The sequence below is a fragment of the Solanum stenotomum genome, chromosome 11, assembly GCF_019186545.1.
Source record: "Solanum stenotomum isolate F172 chromosome 11, ASM1918654v1, whole genome shotgun sequence".
Lineage (NCBI taxonomy): Eukaryota > Viridiplantae > Streptophyta > Magnoliopsida > Solanales > Solanaceae > Solanum > Solanum stenotomum.
Genome location: NC_064292.1, coordinates 1,675,256 through 1,689,185, shown reverse-complemented (window position 1 = coordinate 1,689,185; position 13,930 = coordinate 1,675,256). Strand labels below are relative to the sequence as shown.

The following is a 13,930-nucleotide window of genomic DNA, read 5'->3' as shown; positions in this document are numbered from 1 at the left end:
AATACAGATCTTCCCCTGCCCAGTTTTCTTTTGTCTTTCTCTCTTTCTCGCTTTATACAAACACAGATTATACAAATTACAATGTATAATTTGTGTTGTATAAAGCGAGAGAAAGAGAGATATTTTGATACACACATGTTTTATTTCGATTCAATTGTATACAAATTCAAATTTTATGCAGATACACAAACACATAAAATTGAATTGAGAGGCTGTCATCGATTTATACAAACGAGAGGCTGCCAACAATTTATACAAATGATAGGCTGCCATCGATTTATACAAATGAGATGTTGGCAACGATTTATACAAATCTGATGCTCCATAGCAAACATAAAGTTTGTTATAGAGGGCAATTATACAAACTATAGTTATAACATACAAATATGATTTTTATGTTTGCTAAACCTAAAATTTACTTTTTTTTTATAACTGTCAGCATAAGAATAAAATTAGAAGAAACAATATCAGAATTCCTTCGGCGACAACCTTTTTTAAGAGGGAGATTTTCTTTTTATTAATTATTTTAATTAATGGAGTAATAAAGATGGAAGACTTGTAGAGCTAATTCTTCTTTTGTCATAATGAGAAATTATTGAAATTATGGAAGACTTGTGTTTTCCCTTAATTAAATAAATAAATAAATAGTAGTACTTGAACCATTAAAAACCAAAAATGAAAAAAGGAAAAGTCAAATTACATTTAAATAATGAATTAATTTTCCTAAATCGATGGGATCTCTAGAATCATCTCAATAATTACTTTGGTCTCTTTTCTTATAATTAATAATACTAAAAATAGGGATTTGGGGTTTAGAAATTAGAGAGAACAAAGTTAATTAATTTTCATTCTGGATGCAAAACGCCAAGAGTGTATGGTCTCACTTTCTTCACTTTTGATAATTTTGCATTGTTAAATTTTGTTTCATTAGGTTTCAGCATGTTATAATGTGTTTATTTTAAAAATTGACTACTACTAGTGTTACCTTTTTTCTTTCTTTTACTTATTTATTGTGTTTCTTAATGATAATGTCCTAGAAAATATAGTTTGCTTTAATACATGCTTATGTTGAATTTTATTTTCATAGATATCGTACGTGTATCGACAGAAATTCGAACTATGCAAAATATCATTTAAGATGACACATTCAGTAAAAGTATTATTCAATGGCGTTCATTATCAAAATGTTTTTTTACCTCCTGACAACTTAGATGGTACTAAAGACTCTCCAAATTGTTTTACCTTAATGGTTCATCGAAGAAATACAATAGGTGTAGTTAAAGCATACATTCAAGAGGAAAAGCAGCTTGCTTTCAAGAAACAAAAGCTTTTCATGAGCGTGGATGGTGAAGTTTTGAGTGATGAGTAAACTCTACGCTCATTAGGAATCAAGAAAGGTTCTACCTTAATTCTCTGATATGCACCAATAACACAAATATCTATGAAAATGCTTATGTTATGCTCTATTGTCAAAGATCCATGTTCATTAAGTCGAACAATGCAAATCATCATTCATGATGATACTTACAAAGACTTTATAGATGGTACTACTAAAAAATGTCGTATTTCTTATACTGTAATGGTTGCACCGGATGATACTATTGTTGCAGTTAAAGCCTATATTTAGGAGCAAATAGGATTGTCTTTTAAGAATCAAAAGCTTATGAATGAGGTTGCAGTTTTAAGAGACCGGCAAACTCTTGTTTCTCTAGGAATAAAGAAAGGTTCTTCCTTAATTCTTCGATATGCACCAATATCCAATGACAAGTTTAGGAGTTGTGTTATTAATGTTAAGGTTCAACATGGTGACACGGTTGGAGATGTTAAAGCCATCCTTCAAGAAAAGACTGGTTTTCGATTTCATAAACAGATACTAATGAATGGTGGACGAATATTAGCCAATGAAGAGCGTCTCGTTGACCATGATAAATTAGTATTATAATGCTCTTAATATTATCTTAAACTTGGATTACATTTACTGTTAGTACTTAGTACTTCTTTCTATATTAATGCCTTTTACATTATTTTATGTACACATGACAATCAGATAAGAATGTCATTTACATGAGTGAAATAATCCTTCGATAAATTTGCGCATTATTTAAATTTCAAACTCCTATTTTATCAAGAGGTATCTATTTCAAACTTGATAGAACAATGAATAAATAATAAGAAGTGATTTGAATTACATTTCAAACTACAGATAAATATTTATATATACATAGATAGACACATCGATCAATTACACGTTAAAATATTGTAAATTTCTTCACATTAACATTTCCAAATTTGCACATCAGTTAATAGTCTGATTCATGTAGGACGTGAACAATCTATTTGGGCTCTGATTATGATACTAACCTAAAGTTAAGGAGGAACGGGGTTCACCACCATGTAGATCAGCCCCTGTTTGGACATACATTTTACCATTTATTTAGATGTTACTGGGAATAAATTTTGAATGTCAAGGCCGGATATCAGCTAGGATAACCAAAGGTTGTTTCGCGTAACAACAAGTGTATATCTCCTGGCCACCTGCAGAAAAACGAATTGCAGACGTTCAATCATCATCAGAAAAACGAATCACAGACTAGAAGAGACCGTGAATTTTAAATCCGGAGGGGAACTGGCTTTAATGTTTTCCTTACAAGTAGCCATGATAAGGGGAAAAACAGGATAAGCACCCATCACTCTACTAGTTTTTCGTTCTTCTTTATTTAAAATTTATATTAATTACATTCTTTTAGATGGTTAATTCAAACCATTAAGACGTGTTGCAGTTGACATTCCAAAACAGAATAAATGTATCATATTGACAAAGAATTGAGTGGTCTTAGAGTATTGTATTTTTTATTCTTAGCCATTTCCAGTTGAATAGATGCTTTTAAAGGGAGTGTGATGAAATATTATGTCTTAATTATGCATACTGTAAGGTGAATAGATGCTTTTAAAGGGAGTGTGAGTACACAATAATTTGGCATATAAATGGATTAAAATCTTGGACACTGCAAGTTTAATCAGAAGAAAGATGTTTCCTAACCTTTCTTGCTACATCCATACCGCCTAGATCATCCTGAGGACCTGCAGATAAGTATAAATACATATGAATAACTTCATACTTCAACTATCCTAATGAAAATTGAGATGAAGTGTAGTAAGTGTCAGCAGTTTTTCTCTCTTCATAATGATATTTGGGATGGATAACCAAAGGTTGTTTCTCATAATAACGCCACACGCCTGCAGACAAACGAATTACAGACGTTCAATCATCATAGTCATTCTTCAACAAAAGCCAGTCATTAACATTACAGATTGTATAACCTCTTAAGTACAAGGGATACATTTTACTATTAAGTAATTCATCAGTACTAGTAAATAAAGGGTGAATGTGTTGTGATTTTGAGTTCCTTGACTCATGTACAAATAGTAATCACAAGCAGAAGCGGAGTTAAGTACATTACATAGTGATTGACAAGTACCCTCACTGCCTGCTGAAGGCTCCTTTTAGTTGAATACATCTATTTTTGTATGTGTAGAACTCGAGTAGGGATTACATAATGATGGACCATAAGATTGTTTTAGGCAACAAAAGGACTTCCCACGGGAATTCTGGTTCAGTTTTTTTCCCATTCAATGGAAGGTAAACTAGTTAGGTATGTATGGTCTCGGGCCCAACATTTTGTTAAGCAAACACTCGTACTGATCAAGAATTGAACAAAAAAGGGCAATGTACACACTCTTCTCATACCGATAACCTTGATAAACTCCTAATACTGATAGCCCTTGATAATTCCTAGGTTTAGGATGTTAAGCAATCCCCATGATTCGCCATTGTCAGTCTATATAAAAATAGAAAATTTGGTTAGTATATTGTTAGTTAATGGTAATGAATGGAAGCCAAGAATCAAAGAGACAAATATCAATCTTAGAGACATAAGGTTTCTAGGTTGAGATATCAATATTCCACAATAGTAAAACTGTCTATTAGTTTGGCAACTTTCAAACAAAGAAAACTTAAAGACATTGTAGTAGTAATCACAGAGACAAGAATAAAGATGTAACAAGCAAATTTAACTAAGCTATTACTAGAGAAGGCATGTAGCAATTTAGAATACAAATTTAGATCCTTAATTGGAATTAATAACCAAAGCTTTTGAGTAGATGAGAGTAAAAAGAGGAAAGGCTGAACTAACCTGTTCATAAGTGTAGCGGCGAAGAACCCAACCCATAAGGCTTCAGTCAGAAAAAATAGCAGAAGATCAGAAATAGAACAACGATTGAAACATAAAAACCCACGAAGCTGAAAATAGGATAGCATAATACCTCGACATTTATTAATTTCATAGTTCTCTTCTAAAGCAATGAGGTTTCCTCTGTGGAGTGTGCCTGTGAAACCAGTACATACATACCCATCAATTTAATTCCAAGTCAGCATAGCTACATTCAACTCAAAAACAATACAACTACATTCTAAGTGACCAGACACAGAGTTATGAAGATAGAATATAGAATTCCTGATAGACAAAATGGTCACTTCCTGGACAGCTAAATTTCTATCATACGCTGGAAGATAGCAACTGATTAAGAGCGTGTTGGTCTCTATACAAACATCGGGGTCTCAGATATTTGTGTTTATCCAAATGCTCGAAGCTGTCTTAAGGAGATACCTTTGGACTGGGAAAGCAGAAATGACAAGGAAAGGGACTGTTAGTATGGCGAAAAGTTTTGTTATCCAAAGACGGCAGGTGGGTTTAATGTCACTAATATCACAACCTGGAATCGAGCTAGCTGCCATATTAAAACCTGTGTAGAAAGGAGGATACACTGCTACAACAATAAGCAAGGATCCATTTGGAATATGTCGATCAACCAAGCATCATGGATGATCACTAAAACTCAAAGATGTAGGAATTACTGAACAACAACTTATACAAACAGAACATTTGTCCATCAGGAAACTATATTCTGTATTTACAAGTGATTTCCCAAAAGTTGCGCTAACATGCAATAATCAATGAGCTCCTAAATGGTACAATAGATCATCATCTCTAAGCTGTCAGGGCTCAAGGAAATTTGTGCTCAAGGAAAGCACCAGACGAAGTATACAGGGCCACTCTTGCAGTATTTCATATGGAAGGAAAGGAACCAGAGGATTAATCAGAAAAAAGAGGTCAACCCTCAGACCATTGCAAGACAAGTAATATAGGAACTAGAATATAAATGTAGACTAATGGAGCTTAGTTTTCATCCCTAGATTTTTTGTATAGGATGAAGAGGTAGGATATTGTAGAGTAGCAAACTGCTCCTGTTTAAAGCACTAATGAACATAATTTAGGAGATAATTAATCACCAAAATTTTAGGCACTAATGAACATAATTTAGGAACTCTAATTAATCAACTAAATTTAGGATACAAATGCACATTATTCTCCAAACCAAAAAGATTAATCAACTAAATTTAGGATACGAATACACATTCTCCAATCCAAACATAATTTAGGAACTAATTAATCAACAAAATTAAGATACAAATACACATTCTCCAACCCAAACAGAATTTAGGATCTAATTAATCAACAAACTTTAGCATATAAATACACTTAGGAACTAATTAATCAACAAACTTTAGCATATAAATAAACATAATTTAGGAACTCTAATTAATCACCAAAATTTAGGATACAAATACACATTCTCCAACCGAAACAGACTTTAGGAGGATAAAAATTTATGCGCTAATGAAGAGAATTTAAGAGAGACCTTTAGTTTACTCATCAATTTGTTTTTCAAGGTTTTCCAGTAGCCGATGTTGATCGCCGGCGGATGGATGGAACAGGAGCAGTTATTTGTGGAAGAGTAGGAACAGCAGCTCTTCTGATATCAAAATCCAAAAATCTACGGTTGGAATTGGAGTTTATCCCTAAACAAGGATGGCACCAGTTATTATTCCTTCTTTGAGGATTCCTCAGAACAATCGCCATCTCAGGAGTAATTTCCAACGGAAGAGCATCTGTCACTGTTATCTCCTTCGATTCCGATGGTGGAGGATCCACCGGAGTAATTGTAGGCCTGACAGGCAAACGCCTGGTTTCAAACTCTATAACTGTTTCTGGGACTGATTGGATCAAAGGACATTATCGATGGTACTACAGCACCGAATGATAGCATTATTGCAGTTAAAAAGCTTATATTCAGGAGCAAATTGGATTTTCTTTAAAAATCAGAAGCTTTTGTATGAGGGTGCAGTTTTAAATAACCCTCAAACTCTTGTTTCTCTAGGAATAAAGAAAGGATCTACCTTAATCCTTCGATATGAACCAATATTGAGCAACAAGTTTACGAGTTGTATATTTAATATTAAGGTTCAGCGTAATGACACCGTTGGAGATCTTAAAGCCATCTTTCAAGAAAAGACTGGAATTCGATTTCATACACTGAGATCAACCTATCTATCATGGACAAATATTGGCTAATGATAAGCGTCTTGTTGATCTTGATAATTAGTATTATAGTGTTCTTAATATTATCTTAAGCTTGAATTATATTTAATGTTAGTACTTCTTTCTATTCATCTTTTTAATTACATCAACAAAGGTGATTTTTTCTTATTTCATACTTAACATCCTTGTAGATTGTCTGATCTTTTATTTACTTTAATCAGATGAAGCCAACTTAAATTAATCTATACTAGTATAGTTTGACTTGTATAATTAAGAAAAAAAAATCACCCCCACTCTGTACACTTATTTTCTTATCAACTATTTTCTAGAGTAAAATTTTCTAGCCTAATTAAAACTAATCAGAGCTAAAATTAAGAAAACACTTTCTCAAACACACATTGTTTCTTGACGATCTCTTCACGCCAAATTGGTAATAAAAAATGTTGTTTTTTTTTAAAGAATTTGAGAAAATCATCAACTATAGACTAGTGTTTATTTTTGTTGGGTAATATACTAATAATACAGAGGTTGCATTTGCGAGTTGTGGGTGTGTGTGATTGCAAATCTTTTGTGGTGGTATATAATGTTTAATCTTTGTGAGTTGTTAGTCTATTTTGTTGTATGAAAGGAATTTTTTTTGTTTATCGGTAGGGAATGAGTTTGGAATGTCACATTTATTAGACTTGATTAAACTTCATTGTATCAAGGTGTTAGCTTTTGGGGAGTTGCTTCACAGTCAGATTCCTTTTGATTGAAATTCATACCGTGGCGCATTCTAAACTAGGTGGGGGTCTCGGGTTCATCCTTGAGAATGGAGAATCTCTTGATAGTGAACGCTTACCCCCCTTAGTAGGCCTACCCTTGTGTCAATTGTATTAGTTGGACCAGTGGGTTTCGGATGGCAGATGGTTAGATAAAAATTGAAAAAAGTATATCCAGATCCCTTGAATAAGCAATGCTAAGTAGTCCTAGGGATCTGATATGTAGAGCACTAATTAAGTAAAAAACCAACTTCACTTGTATTTGAGATTCTTAAAAGCCTCATACATGTTAAACCTTTCTCTTCTGCTTTAAAAGCTTTTCTTGTTTGACTTTCCAAACAATGATATGGGATTTGTAGCACATTGTGTTTGTCCAATTGATCCAAGACAGTATTTTCCAAGTTCAGTTTATACTTGACCAAGCAAAGGTGTCTGAAATTTCTATATGTGTGGTAGGTTGGTGCTGGTCTTCCTGTCATAGCATCCTTAAATCGCATAATTTCATCCCGTCTATCATATTATTGGGAGTTTGAGTGGTAATATTTTATGACCACTTACCATTTAGGCTATATATGCAATAGCAATTACTTATCCTCAGTGATTATTATCTTGCTTGTTATAAACATCAGGAGCATTTGATGGGAACATGCCATATGTCTTGGTGTCTAACAGCTACCCTGGGGTGTGTAATGAGTGAGGTGAGGATGGAAAGTCATTCAGCCAAGTCGTTAATGCTGCTAAAAACCTGAACCAGGTGATAAGTTACAACCACCATATGAGTATTGAAGATATGACTCACAAAAACAGAAAAGTGGCTGTTGAAAATATGATATATCATCCATGTATAAATAAGTGTTGAGTCTCATTTTTACGTCTAGATATTGCCCTTTCTGTGAGTCATTTTCCTCTTAGGCAACTGTTCCTCTGATACAAAAATATTTTCTGGCCTTCTGCTTTAGGAAGCTTGTCTAGCACTAATTTGAATGTGAGAGAAATCAGAGAAACATGAGAAGCAATTAAGAGACAAATGTCTTACTTCTTTTATATTCTCACTTTATGGTGCATCTATTTACATCTATCCAATATGGTGAACATGCACATACAACTCTATATTACACAGTTATCTCTAGTAAGTTTCATTTAGCTATCCAACTCTCCCCTCCAGTTGGCTCATACATGTAACCTGTATGGGAATTGGTGAATATGTGTATAAGCTGATTAGTTGACTTTACAAACTTTATAGCATATTTTGGGGACAGTCTGTATTTATATGCTTGGCCTTCTAGTGATATACTGCATACAATGGGATACAAGTATAACTTGATTATCACACACAAGTTTCAACATGATCAATATCAAGGTCAAGCTTGCTCACTGATGGCAAGTTAAGGTACTGATGAATGATGAGCAATGAATATTATCGTAACAGACAAGTAGTTTATCCTAGAAGATATCTGTACTCCTCTACAAATGCTTTAGAAAGTTAAAGGCAACATTTACCCACTTTGACATATTAGTTTGAGAAGTATCTCCAAACAGTTGTATTGGTTAATCTCTTTCATGTTAGTAGCAAAACGACTATGAATTTCACTATGCCTTTGTCCATCTGGTTGACTGTTCAGCTCTCCCACCTGCAGCCAGTTAGAAGAAAAGAATAATTACTCACTTTACAGAATAATTACCAACATTTTATACACTACTCTCTTGCAGGCTACTGGAAGAAAATTTGGAAAAGCTAACTGGGAAAGAGTCATATGCCATGCACGCAAGGCTACTCTACAATACAAATCATTCACATTGGTGAAATGGATAACTGATGGAAATTGCATACAAGGTTGTAGCTACGCTGAGGCAGCAGCTATGTTACACGGGCCTGTCTAACTCGAGATAACCTTGGGATCATCCTCAACAACAAATGCTACTTGTGCAGGAAGGATAATAAAACTGTTAACCATCTCTTTTAATACTGCCCTACAACAACTGACTCGTAGCATTTTTTCCGCTCTCTGTTTGGTTTTCAATGTGTTATGCCATTCTCCATTAAAGATGCCTTTGCTAGCTGGATAAGCTAATAAGACTTTGATGGAATCTCAATTCCCACTAGAAGGCTAAATGTTTATCTACTCTCTTCAGTTGGCACTTTTTCTTTCCCCTGTGAATAACTTTTTCGATTTTGTTACTAACCCTAACTTTACATCTCGTTGATGCGATAAGTCTTGACAACAACAATCTCAATTCTCAAATGCGTCATCTATTGACAGAGATGATACTTAGTTAATTAGTAGAGATCATACCTTAGTTCTCTTCAATTGTTTTCCCAGTAATACATTTTGCTAAATATTTCCATTTCAATTTAGGTCTTCGATACATACATCCACTGAAAACAACAAACAACAAACATCATAACAAACCAACAAAATTTGATAAAATAGTCGCTTACGTGAATTCTACCATGTCTTCCCTACGCGGTTGATCGTTCTCCTGTTCTTCAGTACTCTCTGCGTTAAGCTGTTATTCTTCAGTACTCTCTGCGTTAAGCTGTTGTTCTTCAGTACTCTCTGCGTTAAGCTGTTGATTGGCCGGTTCCTTAATCCTATCCAGACTGATAATTTGTCTTTCCCCTTCTTCCGGCTCATAGTCCCAAACCGGTTCTCCATGCTGCTCCTCCTCCGCCTCAATCTCCTCCAGCTCCGAATCATTAACAGGAGGACTGGGATCGATAATGTCCTTTGATCCAAACACCACAGTTTCATCAGTCTATGTGGCTGGGTAGAAATCAAATGCATCACCAGTACTGGCGGTTGATTTCTCCAACTCAAGAGCAATCTGTTATGCTGTTTGGATTTGAAATCCAACTTGACAACGATTCTGGCAATGATCCTGATGAATCTGTTGAGTCCTCCACCGCCTCTGTCGGAAATTCGGCTGTTGAGTTCTCCACAGGCAGTGAATCCTCTGTTGGAAGTTCGGCTGTTGAGTCCTCCACCGGCAGTGAATCCCGGAATTTCACCTATCACTTCAGACTTTTTATTTTTGAATAAGTCGGAGACGATAGCATGTAGTTCCATTTCTACAAACTGATGATTGAATTTTGAATTTTTTGAGCGTACAATGAATTTTGAATGTATGAGTTTACTTATATAGTTGCTAAGTAAACCGGTGGGGTGGGGTGTAAGAAATTGGCGGGCAACATGAGTTTTACGATGATTTTTTTCATTATGTTTTATTATTACCTTAAACACATCTTAAATGAACCATGTTATTCCTATATCTTTTGCTACATTGTGATGGAACAAAGGTTGGATATAAGTAATTATTCTTTCATAAAACTTCTGTTAAATTATACCCCTCTATTTCAAAAAAAAAAAAAATGACTAATTTCCTTTTATGGCAACACTTTAACTTTAATCTTTCACTTGACATGTTTAAAGCAACAAGATTAAATGACATTTTGATATATTTAACATAACTTTAATTTAGAGCAACAAGATTGAAAAGTTTTTTTCTTTTCTTAAACTTCGTTCCTAGTCAAACTAAATCATTCTTTTTAAAACAAATTGAGTACTAACTTTATCACAAAGACATAAATAAGGTAAAAATATGTGGTATTCCCTTTGTTTTAAATTTTTTGTCTGATTTTAACTTGATACAAAGTTTGAGAAAATTAGTAAAATTTTGCGGTCTTAAATTATATATACATAAAATATATTACAATGATTTATAATTTTGCAATATTAAATATCTCAAAAAAGAACGGAACATTTTTTTTAAAATGAAGTAAAAAGAAAACGAACAAAAATAAATTAAAAAAGGCAGGATTAGTAATTAAGGTTTAGTTATCTGAATGATGTGTCATGTATTCCTGAATTGTTTGTTTTTCCTCAATTACAATTTTGGTCCTTGTACTCTCCAATTCTTCATATTTTCTTGTTATGGATTTGGGTCTGATGACTTGAATGAGTCCATCATGAATTATGCAGAAAGTAACACTTGAAAGTAAAGAATAAAAGATGTTTACGAGGAAACGTTGAAGGAAAATTCACAATCTAGCTCACAAGATTTTAACAATAATAACTTTATTAATTAACACGCTAATTAGATTCAGATTACAAGCTCTTGCAATTTAGTAATTAAATTCTTAATCCCTTTTCTTCCTAACAACTTTATTACAAGACAAAACAAAACAAAACAATGACTTTATTGTCCAATGTCCACTATATAACTAAACTCTAATTAACATAGACTTCACTCAAAACTCGACAAAGCTAACTCTAGCTATAAACTCAACTTAATGATGATTACAACTCAAATGATCAATATTTTATTATAGCATAGGAGTAGATCTTACACAGTTAGAACACAAGACATTAACCTCACGTTACAACTAAAAACTACACTTGATCCCTTGATCAGGTCCCTTGTTGCGTATGAGAATAATGCTTTCTTGAGAGAAATTTACTTTTGCCTTTTTTGTGAAAATCTTTATTGCAAAAATTAGGTTTGTTTATCATTAAAGAGATCAATATAAGATAGACAAAAGAAACTTAGTGTAACGCCATTGATTGATAACTCTTCACTTTTTTTTCGAGTTCACCAATTATTACAGTTGTGTCAGCTTTAAGCTTAAAGAATTGACATCTAACCCAACCTTATTACTTGTGTTATTTCTAGTTGCTAAGACCATCTCCAAGCCAACACCAAATTTTACATCAAATCCTATATTTAGTGTAAAATTTGGTGTTTTGAGCTCCAACCCACACCAATTTTTACATCAAATTTGGTATGTGAATAGTGTTACACCAAATTTGGTTTAAACTATTCATCACACCAATTCATTTTTTAAATATTTTAATATTATTTCATTATACAAACTTTTAATTAAACATTATATAAATTGTATGTTTTAATTAAAACTCTTGTATATTTAATTATTTTTTATGTAATATTTTTATAATATTAATTTTGAACTCCTCTGCTATTTAGAATCAATCGAAACAACATTCAATCTAAATAACTAACAAACTTAAAATTTAATTCAAAGCTAATCATATTAGAAGAGACACATATGAGGTGAGAAAGAGTGGGGGGAAAAGAAGTAATTTATTTTGGTATAAGGTAAAGAATGAGGTCATTTTGAGTAAATAATGAAAGTCTTGGCCAAATTATGTTAACTAAAATTGTGGACCGTACCTTTAGGCAATTCTTTACTTAATGGATTTCTTATACAAATACCGGATAACAAAAGGAGAATTTTAGATTTAAAGATCAATGGGGCATCATTATTATACTCTGTAGGCTCTAGCAACAAATGTGTCCAATTGATCATAGTAGTATGAACAGGAAAATGCAAATTTATAGTTCAAGTATGAATTCAAAATTAATAAGTACTTATATTTTTGCTTAGCAATTGATTGTGATAGCTCCATGATTGTTATTATAGCCCTTAAATCATAAGCAAAGAATAATAACAAAAATTCTTATTTGTATATACGATTTATATAGTTGGTATACTAAATGTATTACAATTTGTTAGTATGTGGTACCTCAAAATGTACTTTGTTATGATGACAAAATTTTGCCTGCATAATGATATATTATTGAAATTATCACGTTTTTTGTTTGTCTGCAGGATTCAATTTTCCACTCTTAGGAGATTTATTTCCTTTTATTGTGTGTTTTCCTTAATTAAATGAATAAATAGTAGTACTTGAACCATTAAAAACCAACAATTATACTCAAAAAAAGGAAAAGTCAAATTATTTTTAAATAATTGAATTAATTTTTCCAAATTTATGGGATTCTGAATCGTTTCAATAATTATCTTGGCCTCTTTTCTTATAATTAATGATATTATAAATAGGGATTTGGGGTTAATTAGAGAGAACAAAGTTAATTAATTTTCATTATGGAAGCAAAACGCAAACAATGTATCCTATCACTTTCTTCACTTTTGATTTTTATATTACAATTCTCTGATTTTGCATTGCTAGTATGTTACTTTTTTTTAATTATTTAATTATAATGTCCTAAATATTATAGGTTGCTTTGATACATGCTTATGTTGAGTTTTATCTTTACAGATCTTGTACGTCTAAGGTCAACAAGTCGATTTATGCAAATTATCATTCAAGATGACACTCAAAATATTATTCAACGGTATTCATTATCAAAATGTTTCTTACCCAAGTTTGGAGCTCAAGGCAACATGGATGGTACTAAAGAATATCAAAACCGTTTTGCCTTAATGGTTGATCCAGGAAATACAATAGTTGTAGTTAAAGCATACATTCAAGAGGAAAAACATATTCCTTTTAAAAAACAAAGGCTTTTGAGCAAGGATGGTAAAGATTTGAGTGATGCGCAAACTTTATTTGCATTAGGAATCAAAACAGGTTCTACGTTAATTTTGCGATACGCACCGATAACACAAATATCTATGAAAATGCTTATGTTGTTCTCTATGGTCAAAGATCCATGGTCAATGAGTCGAACAATGCAAATTATCATTCATGATGATACTTACAAAGACGCGATTGGATCTAGGTACATTATAGATGGTACTGCTAAAGATTGTCGTATTTCTTATACCTTAATGGTTGCACCGGATGATAGTATTATTGCAGTTAAAGCCTATATTCAAGAGCAAACTGGATTTTCTTTTAAGAATCAGAAGCTTTTGTACGAGGGTGCAGTTTTAATAAATCCTCAAACTCTTGTTTCTCTAGGAAT

At 32.8% G+C, this 13,930-nt stretch overlaps 2 protein-coding genes and 2 long non-coding RNA genes across 6 annotated transcripts in view; 1 reads left to right on the top strand and 3 right to left on the bottom strand.

The window, feature by feature from the left end:
- LOC125844261 (uncharacterized) overlaps nt 1-13,930 on the bottom strand; it is a 101,245-nt gene that overhangs the window by 32,470 nt on the left and 54,845 nt on the right. The window lies entirely within an intron of this gene.
- LOC125844255 (putative disease resistance protein At3g14460) overlaps nt 1-13,930 on the top strand; it is a 91,680-nt gene that overhangs the window by 46,410 nt on the left and 31,340 nt on the right. The window lies entirely within an intron of this gene.
- LOC125844275 (uncharacterized) lies at nt 2,243-6,175 on the bottom strand. Of its 2 annotated transcripts, none has more exons than XR_007444131.1 (4): nt 5,761-6,175; nt 4,194-4,386; nt 3,041-3,839; nt 2,243-2,535 (listed from the first exon to the last, which is right to left on the bottom strand). It is a non-coding gene; the product is annotated as an uncharacterized LOC125844275 (long non-coding RNA). The 2 variants fall into 2 exon arrangements; XR_007444130.1 differs by having other exon boundaries at nt 4,324-4,386.
- Nucleotides 8,559-10,194, bottom strand: LOC125844278 (uncharacterized). Its single transcript, XR_007444133.1, has 3 exons — nt 9,642-10,194; nt 9,496-9,578; nt 8,559-8,832 (listed from the first exon to the last, which is right to left on the bottom strand). It is a non-coding gene; the product is annotated as an uncharacterized LOC125844278 (long non-coding RNA).